Raw genomic sequence first — 13,026 nt, 5'->3', positions numbered from 1 at the left:
CTGGTTAAACATATGCAAATCAATAAACATAATCCATCACATAAACAGAACCAATGACAAAAACCAGATGATTATCTCAATAGATGCAGAAAAGGCCTTCAATAAAATTCAACACCCCTTCATGCTAAAAACACTCAATAAACTAGGTACTGATGGAACATATCTCAAAATAATAAGAGCTATTTATGACAAACCCACAGCCAATATGATACTGAATGGGCAAACGCTGGAAGCATTTCCTTTAAAATCTGGCACAAGACAAGGATGCCCACTCTCACCACTCCTATCCAACATTGTATTTGAAGTTCTGGCCAGGGGAATCAGGCAAGAGAAAGAAATAAAGAATATTCAAAGAGGAAGTCAAGTTATCTCTTCAGATGACATGATTGTATATTTAGAAAACACCATCATCTCAGCCCAGTCACTCCTTAAGCTGATAAGCAACTTCAGCAAAGTCTCAGAATACAAAATCAATATGCAAAAATCACAAGCGTTCCTGTACACCAATAATAGAGAGCCAAATCATGAGCAAACTCCCATTCACAATTGCTACAAAGAGAATAAAATACCTACGAATACAAGTTACAAGCAATGTGAAGTAACTCTTCAAAGAGAACTACAAACCACTGCTCAAGGAAATAAGACAGAACACAAATAGAAAAACATTCCATGCTCATGAATAGGAAGAATCAATATTGTGAAAATGACCATACTGCCCAAAGTAATTTGCAGACTCAATGCTATTCCCATCAAGCTACCATTAACTTTCTTTACAGAATTAGAAAAAACTACTTTAAATTTCACGTGGAACCAAAAAACAGCTTGTATAGCCAAGACAATCCTAAGCAAAAAGAACAAAGCTGGAGGCTTCACACTACCTGACTTCAAATTATACTATAAGGCTACAGTAACCAAAACAGCATGGTACTGGTACCAAAACAGATAGACCAATGGAACAAAACAAAGGCCGCAGAAATAACACCACACATCTACAACAATCTGATCCTTGACAAACCTGACAAAAACAAGCAATGGGGAAAGTATTCCCTATTTAATAAATGATGTTGGGAAAACTGGCTAGATATATGCAAGAAAGTGAAACTAGACCCCTTCCTTACACCTTATGCAAAAGTTCACTCAAGATGGATTAAAGATTTAAACCTAAGACCTAAAATCATAAAAACCCTAGAAGAAAACCTAGGCAATACCATTCAGGACATAAGCATGGGCAAAGATTCATGACTAGAACACAAATGCAATTGCAACAAAAGCCAAAATTGACAAATGGGATCTAATTAAACTAAAGAGCTTCTGCACGGCAAAAGAAACTATCATCAGAGTGAACAGGCAACCTACAGAATGGGAGATAATTTTTGCAATCTATCCATCTGGACAAAGGGCTAATATCGAGAATCTACAAGGAACTTAAACAAATTTACAAGAATAAAACAACCCCATCAAAAAGTGGGTGAAGGATATGAACAGACACTTTTCAAAAGAAGACATTTATGCGGCCAACAAACATATTTAAAAAAGCTCATTGTCACTGATCATTAGAGAAATGCAAATCAAAACCACAATGAGATATCATCATACTCCACTTAGAATGGCGATCATTAAAAAGTCAGGAAACAACAGATGCTAGAGAGTATGTGGAGAAATAGGAATGCTTTTACACTGTTGGTGGGAGTGTAAATTAGTTCAACCATTGTGGAAGACAGTATGGCAATTCCTCAAGGATCTAGAACTAGAAATACCATTTGACCCAGCAATCCCATTACTGGCTATATACCCAAAGGATTATAAATCATTCTACTATGAAGACACATGCACATGTATGTTTATTACAGCACTGTTCACAATAGCAAATACTTGAAACCAACTCAAACGTCCATCAATGTTAGACTGAATAAAGAAAATGTGGCACATATACACCATGGAATACTATGCAGCCATGAAAAACAATGAGTTCATTCATGTCCTTTGTAGGGACATGGATGAAGCTGGAAACCATCATTGTCAGCAAACTAACACAGGAACATAAAACCAAACACCACATGTTCTCACTCATAAGTGGGAGTTGAATAACGAGAACATATGGGCACAGGGAGGGAAACATCACACACTGGGGCTGTTGGGGGTTGGGGGGCAATGGGAAGGATAGCATTAGGAGAAATACCTAATGTAGATGATGGGTTGATGAGTGCAGCAAACCACCATGGCACATGTATACCTGTGTAACAAACCTGCACGTTCTGTACATGTATCCCAGGGCTTAAGGTATTATAATAATAATAATAAAAGAAATGGAATGAGGAGATGAGACAATTAAAAGGCAATTAAGCCTTAAACAAAAGAGATGAATTTCTTCATACTTCTTGTTTATGAGGGTATTTTCTCTGCCCTTTCTTATCTTCCCTGCCCACAGTAAGAGAAGTAGTTTGAGTTATTTATTTTGCCAATAATTTTATATTCTGTTTAGGCTCTTATATAGCTAATTCTCTCTAAAAATTAAAATACTTTATTACCAAAACCCTTATTTCCAGCTATATTAATCAAATAGCAAAGTTATAATCCCCAAAATAGAAAGTCATTTCTTTTGTAATACAGCACATCTCTGAATGAGCCATGTAGGTATTTTGTAAGCATAATCATCGTTATCTATTCTACAAAAAACAAAATTTAATTTATTGTAATCATGAAAGATATTGTAATGGCCCAGGATGCCATGTAAAGGTACAGATCACTGGGCACGAATATTACCAGAGTTTAATTGTTGAATCAAGAAGCCAGTCAGGAAATGGTATTAGTAGGGAACAGAAGCCAGGGCAGAGCCAGACTGAACACTCACCAGCAATCCAAGTAGACAAGATAACAGAAATCTGAACTATTTTAAAGATCAAGAATTCAGTATGTTGAACACATTTTTTTCTCTCTAAAAATTTCAGTGAAACAGATACCTGTGCAAACGAATCACATCTTCTCCTTTCAAAGAGATTTTCCATTTGAAACCTCATATCTTAAATTGCTTTAATTCCTAAATGAGCAAAGAGCCTGCAGCATATTTCCCTATTCAATTTGGAATAGAGATAATTCCCAAGTAATTACATTAATGAAAAGGAAGTGACAAAGATAACCTCAGATGGCAGGTAAAACAAAAGTTACCCATGTTTTACATTTGAAATAAACATAAATTTAAACGATTATGAAAATTACATTTTAGAGAAACCGAGAAGCTGTTCCACCTCACTTTATCACATCAGTTTAATTGGGAGACAGAAGCCCCTTTCTCACTTTTCGTGAAATTAATATGAGTTATTGCCTTGTATTTGCATGAAAACTATTTAACATGCAGAAATATTAAAGATTCGAGTGGCTCAAATTAAAGAAGCTGTTATGCAAAATAAGTGTTTCCAATCCAAAATTTGAAAATCAGTTATCAAATAGTTCCCCACAGAAAACTGGGAATCTGTGTAAGTCAGCTATTCAAAGAGAAAATCCATGTAAATGTACAAGTGAAATTTACATAGCAAAACTCACATAAAATGAACAAAATGGAAAGTATTGACCATGGGTTTCTATTTCTTCATTATTAAAATGACCTTCTTTTAATCTATTAGAATTCTATGAGAAATACCACTACAGTAAATAAATTTTATCAAAATTATAAAATTTAAGTAATCATATTAAGTTTTTTCATGCATTTAAGCAATAGTGAATTTCCAAATATTGAGAGGTTGTAGTTTTTAAAAAGTTATTGCATATATAGAAACACTTACTGTTATTTCCTTGCAGCAAAAATCTGCATCCACCACAACACCTTGAAGTTACTGCCTGTTAAAAAGTCACAAAAACATGAATAGGTTAATTTAAAATACAAAAAAGTCTAAATTACAATAGCTAATAAGATTCTTTTATGTTCATAAATAAGTATTAAAACTGTATTATTGTGGTTTTAGTTTATTTTCATAAATTAAAAACTATAAAAGGCAGTGAAAATTATTTCTCAATGTACATCAGAAATTAAAAATACTAAATACTACTGAGAAAAAGAAGAAAATTTAAATTACAGAAAAACAAAAATATCTTATTTGGAAAAAAGAATGCATTTTTCCCCAATAATGTTTATAAATAACCTGATCATTGGTTTATATTGAGGGGATAAAGAAGTTTTAGTTTCATTCTCATTAGAGATTTATGATTTAATGTTTATCCAAAATTGTCTTTGCTTCAACAAATCTTTCTTAATTCATCAAACTTGAAAATAAGCAAGAGAAAAAAAATAACTAATCAAAATCTAATTAGATCTAATCAAATTAGAGACACTATTTTTACTGTTTTTGAAGAATTAGAAAATATATGCTGCAATATACAGGTCAAGTACATTATTTCACTCAATATTTGATCAATTTTCTGAAGAAAAAATAAATCATTTGTCATGTGTTTGATGTTGAGTAGTATCTGAATATTCAACCTGAAATAGAGAACTTAAGTAATTATCTAAATCACTCAGGCCAAAAGACCAATTTACAAGAATTACCCAGCTCAATGGGGCAAATATTATTGAGGAATCTTTTTCTTGAATTATTTCCTAAATGCTAATTTGACTTTTTATGGTTGTAATGTACCAAATGCAGAAAGCAACAACATGGCTTGCTTTAGACATCTAAAATCACAAATAAAATCATCTGAAACTATGCTTTAATAAAACAAATGTTTACTCTTAAGAGATGTATTTATTTGTATGAAAATATCTAAAACATGCTCTAATTATATTAAGACTTGATTTGGACAAATATTATTTCATCGTAATTGTGCATTTTCATTTTATCTCTATTCATTTTAATTTCTGTTCCTCTCCCAGCTAATGTTAAGAGCACAAGGCAGCGATTGAAATCTTTTTCCAGTAATCTGTTTCAAACAGTTTTAAAAGGTACATCAGGCCAAAATATATTCTACTTTATACAATAGAAAAGGAAGTATTTAATTCAGAATTGGAACCATGTTATTTTGTTTAACAGTCTTCTTTTTTTGGGGGTGGGGTACGGTAATCAAAATCTGACAGCATTGGCAGGACGCAGTGACTAACGCCTATAACTGCAACACTTTCAGTGGCACAAAGATCACTTGAGGCCAGGAGGCGAAATCCTGTCTCTACTAAAAACACAAGAATTAGCCGGACATGGTTGTGTGCAGTTGTAATCCCAGCTACTCTGGAGGCTGAGCAATGATAATGGTTTGAACCTTGGTGGCAAAGAGCCAAGACCATGCCACTGCACTCCAGCCTAAGCAACAAAGTGAGACTCTGTCTCAACAACAACAAAAATCTGCTGATGTAGTGTAACCTAAAATATTTTATACATTTATCTACTATGCTAATTTTTAAATCACGCAACTTGGATTCGAAGAAATCAATATTTTTAAAAGAAAATAAAATGTTTTAAAATTTCTATAATAAATTTAAGAAGTAGTCTTTCATGTTACAGGCAAAACAATACCAAATTTTAGAGTTTAAGAGTTATTTGCTCAAGAAAGAGATCCCAAGGTAAATAGTAACTTAGTTGGTTTCTTTATCATGAAGCCTCTTATTCAAAAAGCTATTAAATGGTCATTATTTTGAGATTAAACTTAAAGGACTTGAATAAAAATTAATAATCATTGACTTCTGCTCTTTACCAAAATGTTAGCATTTTGACAACATTTCCTATGAGTCCCAAACTTCATTTTTATTAATGTAGGACAACTCTTTAAAATCTATTGTTATAATATTTTTTAATTTTATAATTAAATTTTTATCTAATACATAAAAAGTATAACTTTTAAGTGAAAATGAAGCTATATCAAGTTAAAATATCTTAAAAGACACCTTATTTCTCTCCATAAAAACTATTTCTAGCTATAGAAATTCCTGAGATATATAGTCTTTCTTTGGGACACTAGAGATATCATTTCAGATAAATTTTAGATTCTTAGCTTCACTATATAATTACATCTTTAGTATTTTTGTAATTAAAAATATCTTCCTACTCCATGGAAATACTCTAGTACCACCCGTGCTTTGCTGCTGTTAAGGCAGTATAAGGTGTTCCATCTTGCTAGAGGTATTCGGAGAGTAGAAGCTACTATTAAATGGGAGGAAATAGGTAGTTCCTGATTTTTAGATTTAGATTGTACTCAGGGTGGTTAAAGGAAGAGTAATCATGAAATAAAACACCCCCTACAGTGAAGTTCTTCAACATTCTCTATACTTCTATTTTTCACTAAAGGACTGCTTTTCCTTTGGTCAAATACCCTACAGAGGCACACTCTACTTGATAACATTGTGTTGAGCTATTATTGTTGAGCTATTTGAAGTTATAAAAATATTTCATTAAATGATGTATTATTTGAAAATCGCTGTCATGGAAGTTGGAATGGAGGCCCTAGGGCCCTGCCCTTTCCTCTCTACATATTCCCTCCCAACCTGTGGTTTCAGAAGCCACCTTGATGAAACCTTGAGGTTTTCAGGGAGCAAAGTCTGAAATCCACTTCTGCATTTCCATACTTTTTCATTTCAAAACACAGGGAGAAGAAATATGAGAAGCTGTAAGTTTGCTGGGGAATAAAAGGGGAAATACAAGAGAAGAAGCAATGTAGAGAACTTGAGGAAAAATAAAGGAAAGAGCTGGGTTTTAGGCAAAATTTGCAAAGTGTATTCCAAAACTTTAGGAAACTGGTTGGGAAACACAACCCTGAAACAGATGCTTAAGAGAAACATACTATAGATAAATGAAACTTTACAGACAACTTGTATATCTTCATTCTTCCAGATGCTTTGTGTGTGTGTGTGTGTAGATATTTAAACCTGATTTTGTGATATGTTAGGTGATTTACAACATGATTCAGTTTGAGAATGATTTTAATACGGTTATATTCCAATGGAAAAAATTTTAAAATACAGGCTTGTTCCTAAAAAATCGAGGACATCTGGTCACCCTTCCTGTATGTGAATTGCCTTAAAATTCTTCCACATCCTGGAATAATTTTCATAAACTACAGAGGTTAATATAGCATGGGAATTGATGCTTAAAGTAGAACTCTTTTCCTTAAAATATGACTCTGGTCCCAAGGACAGTCATTATCCTTTTGGCATGTCTTTTATTGTTAAATCCACTAACATCTAATTACATTTGGAAGAAAAAAAGAAACGAAAAAAGAAAAAAAACATTCAAATAGCTACTCTAGGATTCACACCCAAATACCTGGAGAGTATGCACAAGATTTTGGCTTACTCTAATGTTAATTCTCTTCTTTAGAATGTTTGGAAGTTCAGCACCAGATCCTGATTTCTGGCTTGCCAAAAGGCATGCTGGTTTCTTGGTGTGGTTTTCTAGCTCTTTTGCTATTAGTGCATAATTTGACAGTATGCTGCCACGGTAACAGAATTCATTAAGGGCTTTCAGTTTTGTTCTGCCAATGAGGATTTTTGGCTGCATGTAGTGCTAGCCTCTGAAGATTGATCCACAATATTTGTCTTATAAAGCCTTGTCATCTCATAGCATGACTGATGCTACAAAATAATCCATAATGAGCCAGGTTCTCCCAGCGTGAGCTACTCCCTGAGGGTATGTTAGGCACTACTGGAAACCACATTAACTTCTTTATCATCAAACTTGGGTGCTTAAAATAGACTGCATGAAAGTGCGTACATTACGCAGTCCCATGTTGCACCATTGACTGGGGAGTGGATTAGGAATGTAATCCCTAATGTTCATTTTCTACAATATCCCATTATGGGAAACAGAAAAAAACTTCCAGATTTTGACAATGTTCTTTGTATAGTCATTTTCAAAGGCAAGGTTTGCTGGAAATAACTATGTGGTTGATAGAACAAAGCCAAAAAAAAATTCTTCATGTTTTTAACCAATATTTTCCCATATGATTTCAGTGAAAAACAACATATCTTCTATAATTTTCAACTATATTTTTACTACTACGTCATTACATTTTGACATGTTCTGTGTTTAACTATTGGATTATTAATCCTTTTCTGTGGTGTGCAATGACAGTTAAAAATCCTATGAAATATTTTTATGCTGATGAGGCCAAAGTAATTTGTTCAACCCCCTTTGGGACTGGTTGGTTCCACAGTGAAGAACTAAACTACCCTGGAATTCTTTCCTGTGGTTCAAGTGAGAGAATGAATCAGGGCAAGCCCAGCAAATACATTGTAAAATAAATCAAAGCATGGTATTGGATGAAGAGAGAAAATAAGCATAATCTTTATCTAGGACAGTTGTTCTCAACCAGGGGTAATTTTTACCCCAGGGAAACTTTGGCAGTGTCTGGTCACATTTTTCAGCATCAACACCAGGGGTGTACTAATCACATCCAGTGGACAGGGGCCAGAGAGGCTGCCAAAGATTCTATAATACACAAGACAGCCTTACCCTCCATGCCCAAAACATGATCCAGTCCGAAATGCCAATAGTGTTGTGGTTGGAATGCCCTGGTTTTGGTAACTCTCAAGGAGGAGGAGAGAACACAAGCCATATTTTCCTACAGTTCAGTTAATGTGGATCATAGGACAAAGAGAGCAAAATACATCTGTAAGGAGTGGTGGCCTTAGGCTATGGGAAGGGCATGATATGAGATGCTCAGAAGAGGTAATCCATTGACTCTCCCCAGTAGATGGAAAAAGGGGAACCCCAGTGCCACCACTCTGTTTTGCAGTGGGGTGCCTAGGTGGCACTTTGAAAGGGCAAGCCACAAAGAAAGGCCTCGCCAGATGAGAGACATAGCTGCTAGCTACCGCAGAGAATCCATAGCTTCAAGTGCTCCGTGCTCCTTTAGTTCAGAATCACTTCTCAACATTTTTTCCCCATTAACATATTACTTTGTTATCCTAGGCTGTCATTTATCATCCTTTTAACATTTTCCATAACCTACTAAGTTATTTTATCATCCCTTTCTGGGTTTCTTTAGTTGAATTCTTACAAATCTTTCACACTAATAATATTTCCTGCTTGTTTTGGGGACATGTAATCTATTTTTTCATTTTATCAGTTCCTTCTCCTAATCCCAAACTACATCGTTTTGGCCTTAGCATCATTAATAAGAAATCTCAGAGAATAGGGCCTCTCTCCTGCTGAAAAGAGTACATGTAAAATAATAGCATTTCGATAAGAATGTGTGGTATTGGCCGGGCGTGGTGGTTTATGCCCATAATCCCAGCATTTTGGGAGGCAAAGGTGGCGGATCACCTGAGGCCAGAAGTACGAGACCAGCCTGACCAACATGGAGAAACCCTGTTCTGCTAAAAATACAAAAATTAGCTGGGAGTGGTGGCGCATGCCTGTAATCCCAGCTACTCGGGAGGCTGAGGAAGGAGAATCGGGAGGCGGAGGTTGTGGTGAGCTGAGATCTCGCCACTGCACTCCAGCCTGGGTGACAGAGTGAGCCTTCATCTCAAAAGAAAAAAAGTGATATTTCTTGTTTAGCTAACATCATGTTCTCTTTACTCCTTTTCTTGGCTCTTCCACTCTTTCTTCTTACCTTCTTTCCTAATTCCTACATTCATCAAATGCCTCCCCTGTGCTCAGCTGCTAAAACACAAAAAATAAACAGGGTGTGCTCCTTATCCAACACACACAGAAAGCGGGCATGAACAGAATGCAGTTACCTCAACTGAGAGTGTAGGGATCAAATCTATCCAATATATTTAACAATAGAATAGGTTTTTTTTCTTCTATAAAAATTTGTAGGCTGTGCGTGGTGGCTCATGCCTGTAATCCCAGCACTTTGGGAGGCCGAGGCTGGTAGATCACGAGGTCAGGAGATCGAGACCATCCTGGCTAACATGGTGAAACCCCGTCTCTACTAAAAATACAAAAAAATTAGCCGGGCATGGTGTCGGGCGCCTGTAGCCCCAGCTACTCGGGAGGCTGAGGCAGGAGAATGGTGTGAACCCGGGAGGCGGAGCTTGCAGTGAGCCGAGATCGCACCACTGCACTCCAGCCTGGGCGACAGAGCGAGACTCTGTCTCAAAAAAAAAAAAAAAAAAAAAAAAAAAAAAAAAAAAGAATTGTTCAGGTCTAATAAATGTCTTTATGTTTTATCTTGTTACTTTTCTGATTGCTGTTTTTTGTACAATATCAATTCTTAGGTAACACATTTCAACTCTAAATAAGCATTGGAAAATGGTAATTAGTATTTAAGGAGAATCCTGAATTTACAAACTCAGAGGTTCATATTACATATATTTTATAAATGGTATCCAAAGCATGATCAAACAATATTTGTCACAATAGTCTTATAATTTAAGAGGGGTCATCTGAGAGTAGCCATATTCAACCTTGAGGAACTTGGATGCAAATCTGGGTGAGATGCCCAGTTCTCTTTAAATTTTCATCGTAAGTCTTATGGGCAAGTGTCAAGCCACAAAGAAGTGCAAAGACACCAAGAAAACACTAGCAAGTTCGTTTGTTTTAAATAAAGGATACTTTTACCTTTAGATTGTTTTAATTGGATACACATTAATTAGTTTTGAAGTTTGAAAAATACGTTACATTAAAGGTAGAGCTACTTGTAGTGCATCTGAAGATAATCAACCATGTTTATTATTATTTCAAATTTGGTATTATAACAACATTTGAAATACACAAAACAAGAAATCTATAATATTTCCTACACACAAGACAGAAATCAGTATCCCCATTTAAGGTATAAATAAGTATATTTTTCCTCTACTTCTCCATAAAGTTAAAATTAAAATAATCATTTTAAAAATGTTTTAAAAATTAAGTCCTGAAAATGGCATAAAGTTTTTACTGATTCATTGGAATCAATAAGGAATAATTACATTTGGTCACTAAAGTTATTTTTTAATGGCCAGGGATGGTAATCCCAGCACTTGGGAAGCTGAGCAAGGTGAATGACGTGAAGGTCAGGAGTTTGAGGCCAGCCTGGTCAACATAGTGAAACCCCGTCTCTACTAAAAATACAAAAAATTAGCCAGGCATGGTTCTGGGCACCTATAATTCCAGCTACTCAGAAGGCTGAGGCAGGAGAATTGCTTGAACCCAGGAGGCAGAGGTAGCAGTGACCCAAGACAGTGCCATTGCGCTCCAGCCTGGGCAACAAGAGCGAAACTTCTCAAAAAAAAATTATTTTTAATCTCTATAAAAGAAGGGTCACTTTTACATTAATATAATTTTATAAGTATATTTTTTAATTGACACAATTGCACATACTTATGGGGTACAATGTGATGTTTCTATACATGTATACATTGTACAGTGACCAAATTAGGGTCAACACCTGTATACATGTATACTTTGTGTAATGGTCAAATCAGGATAAACATCAACTAAAACATGTATCATTTCTTTGTAGTAAGAACATTAAAAATCCTCTCCCCTAGGTATTTTAAAATATTCAGTGCATTGTTGTTAACTAGTCACCCTAGTGTTCAATAGGACATCAGAAATTGTTCCTCCCATCTAATTGTAACTTTTTACCTGTTGACCAATCTCTCCTCATTACCCCCTCTGTTGCCCTCCCCGGGCTCTGGTAACCACTCTTCTATTCTCTACTTCCAAGAGATTAACTTTTTAGTTTCCACATATAAGTGAGATTGTGTGATATTTGAGTTTCTGCATCTGGTGTATTTCACTTAATATAATGTCTTCAAGGTTCATCTATATTGTTGAAAATGACAGGACGCCATGCTTTTTATAGCTGAATAGTATTCCACTGTGTATATACACCACATTTTCTTTATCCACTCATCTGTTGATAGACACAAGTTGATTCCATTTCTTGGCTATTTTGAATGTTGCAATAAACATGAGAATGCAGATATCTCTTTAAGTACTGTTACATTTCTTTTGGATATATACTCAGTAGTGAGATCTCTAGATCATAGGGTAGTTCAATTTTTTTTAGGTAGATGTTTGCTTTTTAATGTTTTTTATTTTAATAGATGTCAAAGTAGGAAATTATATGGATTTTTACAATATGAACAATGAGAATGTATATCTAATGTTGACTATTCAAATTCAAGAAAATTATACTTCAATGGAAAGCAATATGAACTTTGGAATATATGTTTCATAGTACTATAAAAGCTGCCTTTCTCTAATGAAATAAATGTAGAGATTGGTCATTAAAAATTAAAAGTTTAACATAATATTAAAAGAGAGGAACAAAGTTGGAGCACTAACACTACCTTCCTTTAAGACTTACTATAAAGCTACAGTAATCAAGACAGTGTGGTATTGGTGAAGTAGTAGACAAATAGATAAATGGAACAGAACAGAGATCCTAGAAATAGATCCACAGAAATATATTCAACTGATCTTTGACAAAGAAGCAAAGGCAATACAATGGAGCGAAAATAGTCTTTTAAATAAATGGTGCTGTAACAACTGAACATCCACATGCAAAAAAAAAAAAAGTATCTAGAAATAGACCTCACATTCTTCACAAAAACTGACTAAAAATGGAATTCAGACCTCAGTGTAAAATGAAAAACTATAGAAAATAACATAGGAGAAAATCTAGATGACCTTAGGTTTGGTGATGACTTTTTAGATAAATAACAAAGGCAAAATCTAGGATTGAAAGAATTGGTAAACTGCATTTCACTAAAGGTAAAAATGTAGGCTCTCCAGAAGACACTGTCAAGAGAATAAAAAGACAAGCCACAGGCTGGGAGATGATATTTGCCAAAGATATATCTAATACAGGAGTTATCCAAAATATGCAAATAATTAGTAATACACAACAGTAAGACAAAAGAAACTTGATTTAAAAATGGGCCAAAGACCTTAAAAGACTCACCAAAGAAGATATAGAGATGGCAAATAAGCATATGAAAAGATGCTTAACATCGTATGTTATCAGGGAAATGCAAACTGAAACAACAATAACAATAAAACAACAAGATACCACTACACACCTACTGGAATGGCCAAAATCTGGAACACCGACAACACCAAATGCTGGGAAGCACGTGCAGCAACAAGAACTCTCAGTGCTGGTGGA

The 13,026-nt window shown here is 34.8% G+C and overlaps 1 protein-coding gene across 1 annotated transcript in view; it reads right to left on the bottom strand.

Annotated features, from left to right (window-relative positions):
- The window catches only part of TENM3 (teneurin transmembrane protein 3), a 2,735,422-nt gene that overhangs the window by 1,930,667 nt on the left and 791,729 nt on the right, over positions 1 to 13,026 (bottom strand). The window contains exon 4 of the mRNA XM_034959455.3: positions 3,780 to 3,834. The gene's annotated coding sequence lies outside the window, so the exon portion shown is untranslated. The remainder of the gene's footprint in view (positions 1 to 3,779; positions 3,835 to 13,026) is intronic.

This window comes from Pan paniscus, chromosome 3 (genome assembly GCF_029289425.2).
Source record: "Pan paniscus chromosome 3, NHGRI_mPanPan1-v2.0_pri, whole genome shotgun sequence".
In the NCBI taxonomy this organism is placed as follows: Eukaryota; Metazoa; Chordata; class Mammalia; order Primates; family Hominidae; genus Pan; species Pan paniscus.
This window is presented reverse-complemented; position numbering and strand designations above follow the sequence as displayed.